This window comes from Thalassophryne amazonica, chromosome 18 (genome assembly GCF_902500255.1).
Source record: "Thalassophryne amazonica chromosome 18, fThaAma1.1, whole genome shotgun sequence".
NCBI classification, from domain to species: domain Eukaryota; kingdom Metazoa; phylum Chordata; class Actinopteri; order Batrachoidiformes; family Batrachoididae; genus Thalassophryne; species Thalassophryne amazonica.
Window position 1 is genome coordinate 16,939,106 of NC_047120.1, and position 14,435 is coordinate 16,953,540.

The 14,435-nt window shown below is 41.3% G+C and overlaps 1 protein-coding gene across 1 annotated transcript in view; it reads right to left on the bottom strand.

The window, feature by feature from the left end:
- map2k6 (mitogen-activated protein kinase kinase 6) overlaps window positions 1-14,435 on the bottom strand; it is a 250,419-nt gene that overhangs the window by 188,861 nt on the left and 47,123 nt on the right. The window lies entirely within an intron of this gene.

Sequence of the window (14,435 nt, forward strand, 5' to 3'; positions counted from 1 at the left end):
AACATGCGGCTAAACATGTCACTCCCGGTCCGATTGGGGAGGGACCCAGAGAAAACTACAGAGTCCGACATTGTTTTTGCAAAGTTACACACCGATTCAATGTTAATTTTAGTGACCTCCGATTGGTGTAACCGGGTGTCATTACTGCCGACGTGAATTACAATCTTACCAAATTTACGCTTAGCCTTAGCCAGCAGTTTCAAATTTCCTTCAATGTCGCCTGCTCTGGCCCCCGGAAGACAATTGACTATGGTTGCTGGTGTCGCTAACTTCACATTTCTCAAAACAGAGTCGCCAATAACCAGAGTTTGTTCCTCGGCGGGTGTGTCGCCGAGTGGGGAAAAACGGTTAGAAATGTGAACGGGTTGGCGGTGTACACGGGGCTTCTGTTTAGAACTACGCTTCCTCCTCACAGTCACCCAGTCGGCCTGCTTTCCCGGCTGCTCGGGATCTGCCAGGGGGGAACTAACGGCGGCTAAGCTACCTTGGTCCGCACCGACTACAGGGGCCTGGCTAGCTGTAGAATTTTCCACGGTGCGGAGCCGAGTCTCCAATTCGCCCAGCCTGGCCTCCAAAGCTACGAATAAGCTACACTTATTACAAGTACCATTACTGCTAAAGGAGGCCGAGGAATAACTAAACATTTCACACCCAGAGCAGAAAAGTGCGGGAGAGACAGGAGAAGCCGCCATGCTAAATCGGCTAAGAGCTAGTAGCTGCGCTAAGCTAGCGGATTCCTAAAAACACATAAAGTGAATAATGTGTAAATAATTTAGAGGTGATTCAGCAGAAGGAGTGCTTTAGTTAAGGCACGTGAAGATTACACTGGGAAACAAATCGTAATCTAGATAACTAGATCAATCTAACTGCGCAGATTAAACAGCTAACAGATACAGCAAAACACCGCTGTGCTCCGGAACAGGAAGTGATACAATACCGCAGTGTACAACTGCCTTGGGTCCTGGGTGGCAACCACTCAGGTACACAACTGGTTCATCACCACCTCTCAAAGCAACAATCTACCTGCCACAACCAGGTGAAGCATGAGCATCCCCTTGATCTTCTCCAGCCACTGGGGTCCTTAAACCTCAGGCACCTATGTGCTGGATCATGGCTAGAAACTGTTGGATAGAGCTTGAAACAACTAATCAAATTAAAATCGATTATTAATATAGTTGCCAACTAATTTAGTCATCGATTAGTGATAAATAACTTTGTTTTACCGCAAATGTTTTGTTTCTTCCATATAATGAAACGAGCTTTGCTTGAATCTTGAACCAATGAAGGAGTGCTTTGAGTTGCTGCTTCGTTGGTTTCATTTGTTTTATTTTGCTTTATCTTAATTTTTCCCCACTAAAACCCCAAAGAGCATATGTCTGTGAGGAATATTACCTTTTTATGTTAAATTGACCTGTTATGGTCTTCTGAAACAGCTGATAGATGTATTTTATGCTAACGCCGATGCTAACGCGTTAGTATGTCTATGGCATTTTCAATGTTAAAGTTAGCATTAAGCTGCTGGCATTTCAGCATGTTTGTGTATTTGTTTTCTGTATAGAGGTGTCAATCACGTGACCGATTTACTGCAGGACAGGTGCCATCTCCATTCTGGATTACAAGGAGGCTGACGCGTGATAGAAAAATGGAGAGAATGTCCGGTTATTACGAGGCTTTAAATCCTCGAGATAAAGCTATTTATCATGATAGATGTGTAGCAGTCGGTTCAGTGGATCCGTATCTTATACCAGATAGTGAGTTTAGTGTTAATGTAACTAACTGGCCGACCGTGTCACACTGCGATATTGTGAACTATGAAGCTGCCGACCAGGTCAACCTCGCCGGCCTCCTGCAGAGCATCACAGCGGAGCTCTGAAAGCGGAGGTCGTCTTGACGTCCTGAGCGATTTCTCTCACCAGGCGCTAGAAGGGCAGCTTGCGGATCAGCAGCTCGGTGCTCGAGGACCACAATGTAAATAAGCATCCATATTGGAAGCGTTCTTGTGTTATCCTCTGCAGTATTTTTATGTATTCTTATTATAATTTTATTGTCGAATAAAATAAAATAAAATTCTGGGAGCAGTGGATTTCCGGCAGCGATGGATCTCTCTCATCGCCACGGTGCCGTGAGGCTTCTTCACACCGACGTTGAAGCTTCTGCAATTGTTCGCCAAATGCACGTAGCGCATCACAGCAGCCAACGCGTCATAATCCAGAACGGCCGCGGGACACAAAATGACGTGACCGATACGTCACATGAAACCCTCTATAATAATTAATGGCTCACCGTTTGTTGTCGTAAAAGAGTCAAATGTATTACAAATGATAATTTTTTGAATTATTTTTATTTATATATTAATAATAATAGTAACAACAATAATAGCAATAATAACTAATAATGCTACAATACAATTTTAGAGAAAGAGACATGAGTCCACGTGTGTCATTGTGAATGACCAGTTTACAAGTTATACAGAGAATGTTGAACATATAATGAGTCATGCTACAGTTTTTGATTTAGGTTTTATGGTTAACTGTTTATGCTAATTGCTCATTTGCAGCAACAAAAATACCTCTTTTTCACCATATATTTATAACATTATATGTTTCAATGTTTTATGGCAACTCAGCACTTTGTTAAAGCAATGCCATTTGAAATAATATTTTGTTCTTTATTATAAACTGTTTTATTCTTATTATTTTATATTTCAACAGCCAAGGGACATTTGATGATTTGTTGATTTTCAAGTATTTTAAGATTTCAAATAATGTTCTGTTGTTAAATAAAGTGATGGAAGGAGAAATAAATTGTTTCCTGGCACATTTTAAAAAAATTCCGTGCTAATCGATTAATCGATTATCATGTCGAAACCCATCAGATTCATCGATGATCCAAATAATCGCTTGTTGCAGCCCTACTGTTGGATATGGTGTCCTTGAGTAGTTTGTCTAGTAGAAGATGCTGTGGCGGCATCGTTTACAATACTGTTCAATATGCCTGGGACCCCATCACCCCTTGGTGGCATTAGCTATAAGAGACAAGGCAAAGCAAACATCTGCCATTCGTTTCAGTCACAGTGGGCATTTATTGGTGGCAACAGACAAGTTGCTGATATGTCTCCAGATAGGTGGGGTTTAAAAGACAGTAAGTCAATTTGCAATACTGAGTGAAGCGACACAATGAATGCCAATCAGAGTGAAGGCAGCATGATGTATGTTGCCTGGCTGTTGGTTATATTTGTAGTTGTTGAGAGTTAACTCCATGCTTAAATGCTAAACATCAAGCCTCAGTTACATTTCTTTGTCATATAAGGGTTTGATAATGAAATGTTATGAATCAGTCCCATTTTTATATATCGGCAGATAGTGATAAGTCAGTGTTGCGAATTTTTCACTCCCTGAAACTCGGTATCCATGTAGGCTCCCCAAAAAAAACTCCATAGAAGAACATCATGAAGCTGTATAACTGGGGATACAAAATATCCTCATAAAATCAACAATAATGTTAATAATAATATTAAAGCAGGGGTGGGCAACGAGGGCCGAGACACTGCAGGTTTTCCTTGCAACAATCACCTCAGCAGGTGGGTTGCTGATGAGCTTCTCCCTTGAACATAACCACCTGGTTGTCAATAAAATCACCTGCTGAAACACCTGAACATTAATGACATCACCTGCTGAGGTGATTGTAGCAAGGAAAACCTGCAGTGCTTCGGCCCTTCATGGCACATGATTGCCCACCCCTGTTATTAAAGCAAACAGATACTAGGGGAGTTACGACCATTAGCCTTTGTACCCCCCACCCCCACAGGACCAAACCAAACCAACTTTTTTAGGTTCCTAGATGACCCAAAACACAATCAGATGTTCCCAAAAATAAAACTGGCCTCAAGCCAGTTATCCAAGATGGCGTCCAAGATGGCACCAAAAACAGGGTTTTTTTACTAAAAACAACATTAAACAACATATAAACAACTTAAATATCACAGAGATTCAATGGGAAGACCAATGCAGGTCACAGCAAACTCATTTGTGTCTAAACTAAATTCATTCATAGGTTTCAGATTCAAAATGGCATCCAAAATGGCGGCCAATAGACCCTTATCATTGAATCTCTGTGATATTTAAGTTGTTTTATATGTTGTTTAAAGGTGTTTTAGTGAAAAATCCTGTTTTGGTGGCCATCTTGGACAAGATCTTGGATAACTGGCTTGAGGCCAGTTTTTATTTTTGGGAACATCCTGATTGTGTTTTTGGGGTCATCTAAGGAAACTAAAAAGTTGGTTTGGTTTAGTCCTGGGGGGGGGGGTGCAAAGGTCATGGTCGTAGCTCCCCTAGTAAGAGCTCATGGTAATGAATAGTATCGGTATTGGCAGATATCCAAATTCAGGTATCGGGATTGGCTCCAAAGTAAAAAAGTGGATCGATGCACCCGTACATCCTGTATTAAAAAATTTATATCATCAGTTACTTTATAATCAAATTACAGCCCTCTGAACTGTAACCGTATGTAATGGAAGATGCCTCTAGAGTCCCACCCCTCCTATTTTGAGGAACTGATTAAAGAGACTCCTATAATTTCTACAACTCACAGATATGAATCGTGCGTCACTTTTCTGTTGGTCACAACTTTTGACCTTCTGTGACCGTGACGGGTCAAGGTCATCACAAACTATTAACTCTTGATCAAACATCAAGGCCACACAGAACCACCTCCAATGTATCCACCGGATCAAAAGAAGTGATTTGCATTGACAAGTTTATAGTCTCAAATCCACACCCAGTTCTGCAGCTTTGAAAGTGCGCAAAGGGTGTGATATTCTGAGCAGGTAATACATCATTCTCGGCATACTTGAAGTTCAGTGTGCATCATCCAATGATGTCATCACCTATTATAGGTGAAGGTGTGTCATGAAACAGTGCCAGTGATTTGAAAAGCTCACTGGGGGGGGCATGAAGCATGTGGGCTTCATTCAAAAGCAGTCCTGAGTCGTAACACGCAAACCCACACACACACACACACACAGCTGTGATATGTAGCCATCCGCTGGGTGGCTTCTTGCAGCCTGCCTCCTGTTCCGCACTTTCTAAAGCAGCTTTGTTGCGTTGAAATGTCACCGTGGGCCCCTCCTACATGCATTTACACAGACAACAATAATACGGGGAAGCCAACCCTGTGCCAAAACATGTCCACACAACTCTGAAAACTGGGATTCTTATCAACAAGACGCTCTTATTATCCAGGCTTTCAATGACTTCATGGACCTCGTTCATCAGATGTATATCTCAGGGCTCCCGTCAGTCCATCACCGGGGCGATACCCCGCTCTCTTTAGAGCAGACCTGGGCAAACTGCGGCCCGGGGGCCACATGCGGCCCTTTGCATGTCTCTGTCCGGCCCTCAAGAGGTCTGTCATTATTATTACATATATTAAAAATGTCAAGCTTGTGTGTTGCAAATCATTAGAGAGGCTTATTTAGGTATATTTAAATATTTACATATTTTACAGGAATAAAAAATTACCCATAAAAGCTATTAAATAGGTAATTATTTGTAAAATTTGTAATGGAGACAGCCGAGTTATCGATGGTGTGGCCCTCGGACATAATTCAGGTTCCCTATGTGGCCCCTTGTAAAAATTAATTGCCCACCCCTGCTTTAGAGGATACGGTTCACTGCTGGAATGACTTTGTGTCCAAACAATAGGTTACTCTGGGAGACTCAGATGAGAAGTATTACTTTCACATTTTGGCCATGTGGTGTGCTGGACTGACACGAACTGGGTTTTCATTACAGATATGGACAAATGTTCAGGGATATTTTCAGAATATCAACAAAACGGAAAAGCAGAATGACCCAGTTTCCATTAACCCCCTGGGGTCCGAGGGCATTTTTTGGACAGTTCACTCGCCTGGCATAAATGTTTTATTATTGTTGTTAACAGCTCTCCCTGCATCCACAATCAAGTTTATGTCTCTTTTTTCAGGACAACCCATGCTTTCAGAATATATATGCTTTTGTTGTGTGTTAAGTGTAATAAAGGTTTACAATCAAAAATAAGAAAGAAAAAGTAAAGCGGAAAATAAGTTCCACAACCACACACATTTATTCAAAAACACCAGCAAACTAGAATAAACAACGGTTTTGACAGTTTATAAAGGTAATTTGAGGTCTTGTGTGAAAGACTGTACAACAAAAAGGTTCAAACAATAAACACAATGCACATTTTGAACATATATACAAAATGGTCTATGCGAGGAGTGGCCCTCCCCCCTTGCTCCATTATCCAGTAACATTCACATGCAAACTAGTGGAGCAATCCTGATAGTTACACAACTCTTTGTTTGAGCACTTGAGATTGTCATCAGAGACTCTCCGTCTGCTTTCACTGATTGCTGTGCGTAATGGCGCAGGGCAACCGGGATGTACTCATTGGAGGCACCCAGGGGGCTATTCAAATGGGCCAACTAGTAACATATCACTCCCAAAACCGATCTTTGGCTTTCACGTGAGGTAAATCTGCCCTATGATTGGATTTTGGAAAACCATGTGACGGTAAACCATTCTGATTGGACACTCACATTGCGCACGTCATCACACGCTTCTATGAGGAGTACAAGATGGCTGATGGCTGGCTCGAAAGTCCGCGGAGTTACTTTTCAGCAAAAAAAGTACGTTTGTATCTCATATTATTAACAGTTATTTATAATTTAGTAAAGCTTGGTCTTAGCCGCGTATATGAAGGCATCGGCCCCAGAGGGTTAACTGATGGAATGTGACTGAGGGGCCTGTGTTGTTGCAGTGAATTCACCTTGACACTTGCCTGAATTTGATCCCCGCACTGGCAACACATCTTGCGTGCCAACAAGGTAAACCTGGCGTAAACTGTGCGAGGGGTGCATGCCAGTGCGCATCAATTTCATGCCACTTGCGTGAACTAGTCATAAAATCGCACAACTTATTCGCAAACACTGCGTGCCAATGCGTGTCACTGCCTTGCAGGGCTCGCACAGTTTACGATGGGTTGCTCACTGGCACGTAAGATGGCGTGCCAGGGCTGGGATCAAAGTCTTGCAAGTGGCAAGTGGCTTAGCCCCCATCTAGGGAGGCTCTTGTGAGAACTGTATATCTGATGGATACGGCGATGGAATGATAAATCATGCTCAATATTGGCATTTTGTCATTTTTTTAATACAATATTGTCATAATGTCATCTCCATCTCTCAGAGTGAATAAAAAGTCTGCCGGTCACAGAGCTTTCTGCTATCGTGCCCCAGCTCTGTGAAATGCTCTCCTGGCACATATACGCCAGTCGGATAATGTGGAGACTTTTAAATCGAGACTGAAAAACCATTTGTTTTCCTTGTTTTATCATTAGTTTTATTGTGTATGTGTTTTTTTTTTTTGTTTACTGTGTTATATGCAACTTCACATATAGCAACCCTAGCAAGACACCTTTCAGCACACAAAAGGATCAAGCTTAAGGTCAAAGCTCACAGGAAGGTCAAACACAATTCAACAAAACAACTTTCCTGGTCGCAATTTTTTTTTTTTAATTTTCCCTCCAAATTTGGCATGAATATAGTGAAAGGCCTTGGCCATAAGCTTTACCTGGGATGAACAATCGATCCTGACCTTCAGGGGTTCGCTTGAGGTCAAAGGTGACCTAAATTAGGTCAAACTTCACATTACAGTGAAACATGTCATATGTCATACACCAAATTAAAGGGCTTGATGACAGGATTCATAAATATATCAAACAATTTAAGTCATGATGTCATTTGGTGATGTCATGATGGAAAAACTTGCAATATTTTTATTTTTTGAGGGTGTGAAAAAGAGTGCAAATCATCTGCAGACTCTTGTAAGTTCACATGTAGCAGTCCTATGGGGATACCTTCCAGCACACAAAAGGTTAAAGTCAATGGTCAAGGTCAAAGGAAGGTTAAACACTAAAATCACAGATAAAACCTTTGCTAGTCACAATTTGGACTTTTTTGCCTCCAAATTTCACACGAATATGGTAAATGGCCTTGCCCCATTGGTCCCCGTTAATTAGTGGTTGTCGTTCCTTGTGGAAGTCTTTCTTGTTCAATTTTTGGCAAGCTATCCGTCACCCTCAGGGTGACAGTTTCTATTTATTTAAGTTTCTATTTATTTATTTGAACTTGTACTGTATAATCTTGAATTTGATGCTATGACGTTATGATGACAAGAAACAGAAAACATTTGAACTGTTTTTCGCTAAAAAGGTGAACAACCTTGCTGAATCATGGTCTGATACAAATTTATCTCGCCGAGTCACTTGTTGCTGATAGAGAGTTCAGAAACAGCATTCAGCTGGTCCTGTCCATTCTTGTCACTCCCAAAGAAAATTGTAACATCTTCAGCTCTGCCTCCTGTCTTTTTGTTAGTACCACCGTCTCTAAGCCGTACAACATAGCTGGGCTCACTACTGTCTTGTAAACTTTCCCCTTCACTCTTGGTGATATTATTCGGTCACTAATCACTCCTGACACCTTTCTCCACCCACTCCACCCTGCCTGCACTCTCACCACATCATCCAGCCTCTTCTCTCTCATTTTCTTCATTCATCAGCACCTCAAAATATTCCCTCCACCTTCTCAACATAGTCTCCTCGCTTTTCAGCACATTACCATGTGCATCTTTTACCACCCTAACCTGCTGCACATCCTTTCCAGCTGTGTCCTGTTGTCTGTCCAATAGGTACAAGTCCTTTTCTCCTTCCTTACTATTCAACTTTTTGTATAGCTCGCAATATGCCTTTTCCTTAGCTTTTACCACTTCTCTTGTCACCTTACACTGCATCTCCTTGTACTACTTTCTTCATCTCTCCGACTATCACAAAACCTTTTCACCAACCTCTTTCTCCTTATGCTTTCCTGGACCACTTCGTTCCACCACCAAGTCTCCTTGTCTTCCTTCCACTGTCCAGATGTCACATCCAGTACTGTCCTAGCTGTCTCCCTCACCACATCTGCAGTACTTTTCCAGTTGTCCCCTCCATTCAGTGCTTCTCTCACCTGCTCACTAAATTTCACACAACAGTCTTCAGCTTCCACCATGTGATCCTTTGTTGAGCTTTCACTCTCTTCTTTTTCTTTACCTCTAAAGTCATCATACAAAACACCATCCTATGCTGTCTAACTACACTCTCTGCCACGACCTTACAGTCTGGGATTTCTTTTAGCTTGCATCTCCTACACAGAATGTAGTCCACCTGTGTGCACTTTCCTCCACTCTTATATGTCACCCTGTGCTCCTCCCTTTTCTTAAGTAGGTATTCACCACAGCCATTTCCATCCTTTTTGCAAAATCAACTACCATCTGTCCTTCCACATTCCTATCCTTGATACCATATCTACCCATTACTTCCTCATCACCTCTGTTCCCTTCACCAACATGCCCACTGAAGTCGGCTCCTATCACCACTCTTTCATGCTTGGGCACACTCTCCACCACCACATCGAACTCACTCCAGAAATCTTCTTTGTCCTTCATCTTGCAACCTACCTGTGGGGCATATGCACTAATGATATTCATCATCACCCCTTCAATTTCCAACTTCACACTCATCACCCTGTCAGACACTTGTTTAACCTCCACCACATTCTGAACATACTCTTCCTGGAAAATGCACAAACACCATTACACTCGCAATACACCAGCATGCTGAGCAACAGCAAGCAAATAAGCATCTGTCAAACTGGCGTCTTTGCATTCATGCATATGAGTTTGGGGTTTGTCCACCAGAATACACAAAATTCTGGGAAGAAATGTACAAATATGATGTTTGCACACTCAATGTGATTCATCAAGGTCAAAAGTAAATTTAGCAACTACTAATAGTTTGAAACCCCGGCGTTTCCTTATTGCGCTTGACAGAATACTGCACTAGTAGCTGAAAATGTAAAAAAAAAAAATGTAAATGTTGAGATTTTGAGACTAAATGTCTCTGTGTGTAACACAGACACACACATTGGGGTCGGGTGGGACATCACAGCTATGTGCTGAAGACACACTGTGCATGAACAGACTCATGCACTGGATATTACAACAAGCAATACAATATTTCAAATACTGCTCCATCCACTGAAATGTTAGAAAACCCCTGAACAGATAACCCTCTTTGAATAGTCAAAACAGTCTTTATTTTCAGCTAAAGCAGTTAGCACAGTAAAACACACACAGTGAGCAGTCCAAAGACAAATATGGTCCAGGTGGAAGCAGGCAGTTGGTTGGTACAGAGAAAAGAAATCAAGAGGGCAACAGTTTCTTTAAGGGCAACAGAAAACATGTCTAGCTCCACAGACAGTGGGCCAAAGCACTGGTATTAATCACACCAAGCAGATGAGTCAGGAAGTGGCAAGCAAAGCTCGAAAAACACAAAGAGACAGTGAGGGTCGGCAACTGGAGAACAAACACAAGGAATGAACATGAGAGGGCAGGCAGGAAACAATCTGGCACTGGAATGCAGGGCTGTGATGGTTAAACACCTGGTTTAGAAAAACTGGATGTGCTGTGCAAATCAAAGTTCAGACCCATTCCAGGTTATCAAACAACTCAAATGCATAACAGTTCCTCTGTTATTGCTGAGCTCAGCATTCACCATTTCTACTGTGGCAGGTAGTGTGGGGTAACTGAAAGCAGCAGTCCATATTCTCAGTGATTTGCAGCACATGCTGAAAACATGTGGCGAAACGCCAGAGGGAGCCTGCGCTGGGACACTCCTTGTCCCCACTGCATTTAACAAGAACTTGGACAGGAAGCCAAGTTGCTGGTTTTAGTGGGGAATTAAGCGAAGAAAGAAAGAATAAACTAAGCAATAGGTCGAAGCATTGCTTCAATCTGCGAACCACTGCTTCGATTGGTTCACGGTTCAAAGCAAAGCCGTGCTGCAGAAAAGTTGATTACAGGCGCACATGATGTGAAATAATATTATATAACATTAAACTGAAGCCAGAGTAATGAGGCTGTTTGTTTTAAAATGTAAGGAATAGAAAGACGATACTTGTGTGAAATGTAATGAGTAGAAGACAGAAGTAGGCAGAAAATAAGTAATGGAGTAAAGTATAGATACCTAAAAAGTGTACTTAAGTACAGTAACAAAGTATTTGTACTTCGTTACTTGACACCTCTGCATATACCAACACAGTGCAGAGTAGCTACCTAAACTCTGTAAGTGAGATAGAGTATCTCGTCAATAGTTTTACATCTCATTGAAGACAACTTTGGATGCTGTAGCTCCTCTGAAAAAGAGAGCTTAATCAGAAGTGCCTGACTCCGGGTATAACTCACAAACTCGCAGCTTAAAGCAGATAACCCGTAAGTTGGAGAGGAAATGGCGTCTCACTAATTTAGAAGATCTTCATTAGTGGAAAAAGAGTCTGTTGCTCTAAAAAAAGCCTCCGTAAAGCTAGGACATCTTATACTCATCACTAATTGAAGAAAATAAGAACAACCCAGGTTTCTTTCAGCACTGTAGCCAGGCTGACAAAGAGTCAGAGCTCTATTGAGCCGAGTATTCCTTTAACTTTAACTAGTAATGACTTCATGACTTTCTTTGCTAATAAAATTTTAACTATTAGAGAAAAAATTACTCATAACCATCCCAAAGACGTATCGTTATCTTTGGCTGCTTTCAGTGATGCCGGTATTTGCGTAGACTCTTTCTCTCCGATTGTTCTGTCTGAGTTATTTCATTAGTTACTTCATCCAAACCATCAACATGTTTCATCAACATGACCCCATTCCTACCAGGCTGCTCAAGGAAGCCCTATCATTATTTAATGCTTCGATCTTAAATATGATCATCTATCTTTATTAGTTGGCTATGTACCACAGGCTTTTAAGGTGGCAGTAATTAAACCATTACTTAAAAAGCCATCACTTGACCCAGCTATCTTAGCTAATTATAGGCCAATCTCCAACCTTCCTTTTCTCTCAAAATTCTTGAAAGGGTAGTTGTAAAACAGCTACTGATCATCTGCAGAGGAATGGTCTATTTGAAGAGTTTCAGTCAGGTTTTAGAATTCATCATAGTACAGAAACAGCATTAGTGAAGGTTACAAATGATCTTATGGCCTCAGACAGTGGACTCATCTCTGTGCTTGTTCTGTTAGACCTCAGTGCTGCTTTTGATACTGTTGACCCATAAAATTTTATTACAGAGATTAGAGCATGCCATAGATATTAAAGGCACTGCGCTGCGGTGGTTTGAATCATTTATCTAATAGATTACAATTTGTTCATGTAAATGGGGAATCTTCTTCACAGACTAAGGTTAATTATGGAGTTTCCACAAGGTTCTGTGCTAGGACCAATTTTATTCACTTATTACATGTTTCCCTTAGGCAGTATTATTAGACGACATTGCTTAAATTTTCATTGTTACGCAGATGATACCCAGCTTACTATCCATGAGCCAGAGGACACACACAATTAGCTAAACTGCAGGATTGTCTTACAGACATAAGACATGGATGACCTCTAATTTCCTGCTTTTAAACTCAGATAAAACTGAAGTATTGTACTTGGCCCCACAAATCTTAGAAACATGGTGTCTAACCAGATCCTTATCTGGATGGCATTACCCTGACCTCTAGTAATACTGTGAGAAGTCTTGGAGCTTTTTGATCAGGATATATCAGTCAATGCGCATATTAAACAAATACGTAGGACTGCTTTTTTGCATTTACGCAATATCTCTAAAATTAGAAAGGTCTTGTCTCAGAGTGATGCTGAAAAACTAATTCATGCATTTATTTCCTCTAGGCTGGACTATTGTAATTCATTATTATCAGGTTGTCCTAAAAGTTCCCTGAAAAGCCTTCAGTTAATTCAAATGCTGCAGCTAGAGTACTAACGGGACTAGAAGGAGATAGCATATCTCACCCATATTGGCCTCTCTTCATTGGCTTCCTGTTAATTCTAGAATAGAATTTAAAATTCTTCTTCTTACTTATAAGATTTTGAATAATCAGGTCCATCTTATCTTAGGGACCTCATAGTACCATATACCCCAATAGAGCGCTTCGCTCTCAGACTGCAGGCTTACTTGTAGTTCCTAGGGTTGTAAGAGTAGAATGGGAGGCAGAGCCTTCAGCTTTCAGACTCCTCTCCTGTGGACCCAGCTCCCAATTCGGATCAGGGAGACAGACACCCTCTCTACTTTTAAGATTAGGCTTAAAACTTTCCTTTTGCTAAAGCTTATAGTTAGGCTGGATCAGGTGACCCTGAACCATCCCTTAGTTATGCTGCTATAGACTTAGACTGCTGGGGGATTCCCATGATGCACTGAGTTTCTTTGTCTTTTTGCTGTATGCACCACTCTGCATTTATCATTAGTGATTGATCTCTGCTCTCTTCCACAGATGTATTTTTCCTGGTTCTCTCCCTCGGCCCCAACCAGTCCCAGCAGAAGACTGCCCCTCCCTGAGCCTGGTTCTGCTGGAGGTTTCTTCCTGTTGAAAGGGAGTTTTTCCTTCCCACTGTCGCCAAGTGCTTGCTCACAGGGGGCGTTTTGACCGTTGGGTTTTACGTAATTATTGTATGGCCTTGCCTTACAATATAAAGCGCCTTGGGGCAACTGTTGTTGTGATTTGGCGCTATATAAAAAAATTGATTAATTGATAGAGCAGTTTCTTCTCGAACCAGCTCTCCTCTGTTTGTGGAGGAAGAGCTACACATCTACTATAAAACTTTAACTGTTTTACATCTTTGTAACTATTCAGCTTTGTTTACCACACATCTGCAAAAATATGCAGCAGCTAAAATTATCACACCGAAACTTATTGGAAGATAATTAGTCCAATGATGGTTTTCTATATGAGGAATCAACATGAATAAACAGGAACCTACAAAATTACTGGTCAGCCTACAGCAGGGATGTTAAATGTTAAAACATCTTGCAGCATAAACCTGGTTTAAAAAAACTAAACAGATTTAATGAAATTCAGTTGAATTTCTACCCTGCACTGTGCATGCTTCAATCACATGCACACAGCACACTACTTTTGTTGAGTTATTGAGGCCACCCCCCTACATGCACTGTACATTCCTCCACACATGAACGGAGGATCCTGCACACTACAGCAGTACAATGGTTGCCACATGACTGAATATGAGCCCAAAGACGACATTTTACATTTTGAATGTGGAGTTTTTGTTGTTGGGGGGTTAGAATAGGGATATGTTTATTTCAGCTTTTTTTTTTTCCTTTTTTAACTGTTGTTCCATAAAAGCATCAGTTTCAGGTCTATTCACAAATAAAATCAAAACATAACCTCTGCCCAGCCTTTCTTGTTTGTTACAAACAAGAACCTCTGCCCATCCTTTATCGTGTGACAAAGTTTGATCCTGTTCTGATCTGATACAGATATTGTGGACCATTTAAATTTAACATTGAAAGCCCCATTT